This window comes from Camarhynchus parvulus, chromosome 4 (genome assembly GCF_901933205.1).
Source record: "Camarhynchus parvulus chromosome 4, STF_HiC, whole genome shotgun sequence".
NCBI classification, from domain to species: Eukaryota; Metazoa; Chordata; class Aves; order Passeriformes; family Thraupidae; genus Camarhynchus; species Camarhynchus parvulus.
Window position 1 is genome coordinate 1803999 of NC_044574.1, and position 6769 is coordinate 1810767.

Consider the following 6769-nt stretch of genomic DNA (forward strand, 5'->3'; position numbering starts at 1 on the left):
AACTGGGAGGGATGGGGGTCAGGGCGAGCTGGGGGGGAGGAGAGCAGAAACCAGCACGACCAGGATGAACTGGGAGTACTGGGAGGAGCTGGGAAGAGCCGGGGGGAGATGGGTGAACTGGGAGGACTGGGAGGGGATTGAGGGGATCTGGAGGAGCCGAGGAGGAGCCGAGGGGAGCCGGGAGCCTCCCAGCCTCACCGGGGGCCTCATCGCCCGCCCCGTGCCAAAGCAAACATTTCCCCGGCGCTGCCTGGAGCCGCGTTCCCAGGCCTGGGTGACCCTTGGCAGGGCGGGGAGGCGACAATTCCATACCTGCCACCCCCCCCGCTTTGGAACCCCCGCGCGTTCCAGCCGGAGGGAATCCAGATGTGCTCGGGCGTCCCCAACATCTGTGCGGGGCTGAGGAGCCTCAATAGGGACCTCGGGAATGTCCCAGCAGCCGGGATTCCCAAGTTTTTCCCTCGGTTTGGAACCCCACAGCGCTTCCCAGTGTCCCCAGCCAAAGAAAACCGGCCTGTGTTGACTCAGGTGCCAGCGGCGGGACGGTGACGCGGGTGTCACCGCGGTGTCCCCGCCCAGCCCAGATTTGTTTGGTTTGTGTTTTTCCTTCAACTTTTCACGCCAGGAAAGGGAAGGGAGGAATGCGGGAGTGGCTGGAGGGAAATCGGCTTCATCCCACAGCGCTGCCTCCTCTTCCTCCCGCTCCCTCCACGGCCGCTGCTCCGTGTTGGGAAAAGGAAGGATTTTCCTGGGAATGGGGAATTTTGCCCTGGATTTGGGGTCCCTGGCACGGCCCGCACCCGCCACGGGACGAGTGATTTATTCCCACTCTTCCCATCACTGTTTTCCTCTCCCACAGGCGAATTCCCGGTTATCTCTGCGGCGCGCCGCCCGTGCCGCATTCCTCCCGGGCACGGAATGAGCCGCAGCCCCCGCGGACCGCGCTCCACCCGCCCCGGGGTGAGAGCGGGACACGCGGGGTGCGGGCCCCGAGCCACGGCCGGGACACCGTGGGGCAAGGCGGGGAGGGCTTTGTCCCAGGAAGGCGCTGGTTCCGTGAGGGTGTTGGTGCCCAGGAAAGTTCTCATTCCCGGGAAAATGCTGGTCCCAGGAAAATGCTGGAACCAGAAGGACGTTGGTCCTCAGAAGGGTCTCATTCACAGGAAAGTTCTCATTCCCAGGAAGGTTCCCATTCCCAGGTGGATGGTTGTCCCCAGGAAAGTTCTCATTCCCAGGAAATGCTGGTCCCATGAAAATGCTGTTCTCAGGAGGATGTTGGTCCTCAGGAAGGTTCTCACTCCCAGGAAGGTTCCCATTCCCAGGAAAATGCTGGTCCCAGAAGAATGGTGGTTCCCAGGACAGTTCTCACTCCCGGGAAGGTTCTCATTCCCAGGAAAATGCTGGAACCAGGAGGGTGTTGGCCCTCAGGGAAAATTTTCATTCCCATTAAGGTTCTCATTCCCTGGTGGATGCTGGTCCCAGAAGGATGGTGGTCCTCAGGAAAGTTCTCATTCCCAGGAAAATGCTCATCCCAGGAGTGTGTTGGTCCTCAGGAAAGTTCTCATTCCCAGGAAGGTCCCCATTCCCAGGTGGATGGTGGTCCCCAGGAAAATTCTCATTCCCAGGAAAATGCTGGTCCCAGGAAAATGCTGGAACCAGGAGGATGCTAGTCCTCGGGAAAGTTCTCCTTCCCAGGAAGGTTCTCATTCCCAGGAAAATGCTGATCCCAGAAGAAAGGTGGTCCTCAGGAAAATTATCATTCTCAGGAAAATACCAGTCCCAGGAGAATGGTGGTTCCCAGGAAAATTCTCATTTCCAGGAAGGTTCTCATTCCCAGGAAAAGCTGGAACCAGGAGGATGTTGGTCCTCAGGAAGGTTCTCATTCCCGGGAAGGTTCTTATTGCTTGGAAGGTTCTCATTCCCAGGAAAATTCTGGTCCCAGGGAGATGTTGGTCCTCAGGAAGGTTCTCATTCTTAGGAAGGTTCTCATTCCCAGGAGGATGCTGGTCCCAGGAAAATACAGGAACCAGGAAGATGCTGGTCCTTGGGAAAGTTCTCATTCCCAGGAAGGTTCTCATTCCCAGGAAGTTGTTCATTCCCAGGAGGATCCTGGTCCCCAGGACAGTGTTGGCCCCCAGGAGGATGCTCATTCCCAGGAGGATGCTCATTCCCAGGAGGATTCCCATTCCCAGGAGGAAGTTGATCCCCAGCCTACGGCACAGCCATCCCTCCCTCCCTCCCCGGGACACACCCAGAGAGTTTTCCATCCCTTTGCAACTTTTCCCTGATTTCCCTGATACTCCATTAATTTTCGCTTCCCTTTTCCTGCTGGTCCCACCCTGGAAAGCGGAACTGGATGGGGCCCTGCACAGCCTGGGGCTGGAGAGCTCTGGAAGCTCCCGAGCTTCTGTGGAGCTGGGACAACGTGGGCTGGCAACCCTGGCACGGGATGAGGCTCCTGGATGTCCTGGAAAAGGGGGCAGGTATCCCAGGAAAGGGACTGGGATGGGCCCTTCCCTTTCTGGATCCTGCTGCCCACCATGGGAATGCCGGCAGATCCAGGGGTCCCACCCGGAGCTCGGGGGAGGGCACCCCCAACCCCCGAGTGTGCCAGGGCACGGCGGGCACGGCGCTGCTCGGGGCAAGGGGAAGGGAAGCGGAGGCTGCGGAAGCGGGGGCAGAGCACGGCCGGAGCTGGGTCAGGCTGCCCCAGCCTTTCCTGCCCGGGGCTGGGCGGCGGCTCCGGGTGGGCACGGCCCTGGCACGGATCACATGGAGCTGTCCCGGTGCCAGGGGAGTGTGTGGTGCTGCTGGCACAGGGCTGGCACAGATCCCAGTTCTGAGAGCCCACCGGGACTGGCACACTCCCGAATCCTGGAGCCCACTGGGATTGGCACAGCTCCCAAATCCCAGAGCCACTGGGACTGGCACAGCTCCCAAATCCTGGAGCCCACCAGGACTGGCACACTCTCAAATCCAAGAGCCTACCGGGACTGGCACAGCTCTCAAATCCCAGAGCCCACCAGGATTGGCAGAGCTCCCAAATCCTGGAGCCTACTGGGACTGGCATAGATCCCAGTTCTGAGAGCCCACCAGCACTGGCACACTCCCAAATCCTGGAGCCACCGGGACTGGCACAGTTCCCAAATCCCAGAGCCACCGGGACTGGCACAGCTCCCAAATCCCAGAGCCACCGGGACAGGCACAGCTCCCAAATCCCAGAGCCACTGGGACTGGCACAGCTCCCAAATCCAGGAGCCCACCAGGACTGGCACAGACTCCACAAACCAAGAGCCTACTGGGACTGGCACAGCTCCCAAATCCAGTATCCCACAGGCCTGGCATAGATCCTTAATCCAGGAGCCCACTGGGATTGGCACAGCTCCCAGATCCAACAATCCATCGGGACTGGCACAGCTCCCAGGTCCAGAAGCCCACCAGGACTGGCACAGACCCCATACACCAAGAGCTCACTAGGACTGGCAGAGCTCCCATCTCGAAGACCTCACCAGGACTGGTTCAGTTCCCAAATCCAGGAACCCACCAGGACTGGCACAACTCCCAAATCCAACAGCCCACTGAAGACTGGTCCAACTTGCACACCCAGAGCCCATTGGGTTTGGCACAGCTCCCACACCAACAGCCCACCAGAACTGGCACAGTTCACAGCTCCAAAAGTCACCAGGACCGGCACAGTTCCCAAATCCAAGATCCCAACAGGATTGGCACAGCTCCCAAATCCTGGAGCCCACCAGGACTGGCACAGTTCCCAAATCCAAGATCCCAACAGGATTGGCACAGCTCCCAAATCCTGGAGCCCACCAGCACTGGCACAGCTCCAAAATCCAGGAACCCACCAGGACTGGCACACATCCCAAATACAGAAGCCCACCAGCACTGGCACACTCTGAAATCCAGGAGCCCACCGGGACTGGCACAGCTCCCAAATCCAATAATCCACCAGGATTGGCAGAGGTCCCAAATCCAGGAGCCCACCGGCACTGGCACACTCCGAAATCCAGGAGCCCACCAGGACTGGCACAGCTCCCAAATTGCAGAACCTACTGGGACTGGCACAGCTCCCAAATCCCAGAACCCACTGGGACTGGCACAGCTCCCAAATCAAATAATCCACAAGGACTGGCAAAGCTCCCAAATCCACGAGCCCACCCAGACTTGCACAGCTCCCAATCCAGGAGCCCACTGGGACTGGCACAGCTCCCAAATCCAAAAGCCCGCCCGGACTGGCAAAACCCCCACACTGGCAACTCACCAGGATTGGCACAACTCCCATTTCAAAGAGTCCATTGGGACTGGCACAGTTTCCTACTCCAAGAACCCACAGGCCTGGCACAGCTCCCATTCCATGGTCCCACCAGGATTGGCACAGTTCCCAAATCCAGGAGTCTACCAGGATTGGCACAGCTCCCTAATTCAGGAGCCCACTGGGCTTGGCACACTTCCCAAATCCAAAAGCCCACCCGGATTCACACAACGCCCAAATCCAAGAGCCCACCAGCGTTGGCACAGCTCCCAAATCCAAGAGCTCACCGGGATTGGCAGAGCTCCCAAATCCAGGATCCCCCAGGCCTGGGACAGATCCCAAATCCAAGATCCCACCAAGACTGGCACAGCTCCCAAATCCAACAGCCCACTGGCATTGGCACAGCTCCCAGATCCAATATCCCACAGCTCCCAAATCCAGAAGCCCATCAAGGCTGGCACAGTTCCCAAATCCAAGATCCCACCAGCATTGACGCAGCTCCCAAATCCAATATCCCACAGCTCCCAAATCCAAGAGCCCACCAGGACTGGCACAGCTCCCAGCTCTGTGATCCCCCAGGCCTGGCACAGCCCCACACCGGTACCCCCCAGTGGGGTCTGGCACCATTTCCCGGTGGGCAGTGCAGCCGGGAGGGCACTGGGGACCATGGGGACACCGAGGGCCGTGGTGGCACCAAGGGCCATGGGGACACCGAGGGCCGTGGGGACACCGGGGACCATGGGGACACCGGGGGCCGTGGGCATGTCCCTGCTGACTCAGCACCCGCTGGCACGGCCGGGAGGGGCCGAGGTCCCGCAGGGCACTTTCCCACACTGCCGGGGCACAAGGTCGGGCATTGACCCCGAGTGGTCACCACGGGCCAGCCTCGCCCAGTGCCGCCAGTGCCACCAGTGCCACCAGTGCCACCATGTCGAGTGCCTTTGCTGCAGGTGGCAGAGGTGGGATCTGGGTCAGCCTCTACATCCCCAGAGCCGCGGTGCCCAGCTGAGAATTCCTTTGGGAATTCCCAGTGGCAGAGCCCTCTCCTGCCTTTGGGGGCACCTCCTACCATCCCAGGTGGATCCAAGCCCCAGTGTCCAACCTGGCCTTGGGCACTGCCAGGGATCCAGGGGCAGCCCCAGCAAATCTGGGAATTCCAGCCCAGCCAGGAATTCCTTGCCAAGATCCCAGCCCAATCTCCCCTTTCCCAGTGGGAGCCATTCCCTGGCTCCTGTCCCTGCAGGCCTTGTCCCCAGTCCCTCTCCAGCTCTCCTGCAGCCCCTGCAGGCACTCTGAGGATTCCCTGGATTTTTCCCTTCTCCAGGGGAACATTCCCAGCTCTCCCAGAGCTGAGGTGCTCCAGCCCTCAGAGCATTCAGCATTCCCAGGACAACCAGGATCCATTTTGGTGGCCCAGGAGGACAAACACCATCACTCCTAACATTCCCCTTTCCTTCTTTCCCAGTTTATCCTGGAGCCACGTGATCCAGGATACCCCAGGGGTGGGTTGGGATCAGTTTTCCCGGCCATGTCCCCCCAGTTCCCTTTGCAATCCCAACCCCTTCCCGGCAGGGTGAGGGCAGAGCCGCCCTTGATTCCATCTAAGACACAACAAAAACATTCCCGAATTATCAGCCCAAATCCCAAACCGTTCCCACAGGGAGCAACACCGGCCCTGCCCCAGCCCCACCAGCAGGACCCTCAGCCCAGAAACCTTGGAGCGCTCCAAACCCACCCTGGCCCCGAAAACACGGAATCGGGGAAAAGCTGCCGCGGTCGCCACTTCCCAAAATCAGAGCGGGGACTCCGAAGAGGGAAGTGCTGCGGTTTGGGGCTCCTCACCCTCCTCCCACAGCCCATAAAGGGACATCCCTGAGCGCGGGGACAGGCGACTTCCCGATGCCACCGCTCCGGAGGTGGCACTGCCAGAGCCACCGGCACCGCCAGGTAAACTTCCATGGTTTTCCAGGGATGGGAAAGGATGGGAATTCTGGGGACAGGGATGAGGGGTGGGGGTGGCTCGTGGAGGATCCCTTTGGGATGAGCCTCCTCCATCTCCTGCCAGCATCCAGGGAATGCCTGGAACTCCAGGAATCAGATCCAGGCTTGGAGGGGGTCGCATCCATCCCTAACCCCGAGGAACAGTGTCCCACCACCCCATGGTCCCTGTTTCTCTGGTTTTTGGGATGTGATGGAGCTGGAGGGTCCCACACTGGGAATGTCCCCTCTCCGTGCTCATTGCTGTGGCAAAAAAGTGACTTTTGAACTGCAGGGATAGCTGGGAGATTGGGAAAAAATTCCTCCCTCTGAGGGTGGGAAGGTTCTGGAATGGAATTCCCAGATTTGCTGCGGCTGCCCCATTCCTGGAAATGTCCAAGGCCAGGTTGGACAGGGTTTGGAGCCACCTGGGACAGCAGGAGATGTCCCTGCCCATGGGAATGAGATAAAATTTCCACCCCTCCCATCCCAACCCGTCCCTTAAATCCCATTTAGGGGCACCAGGGA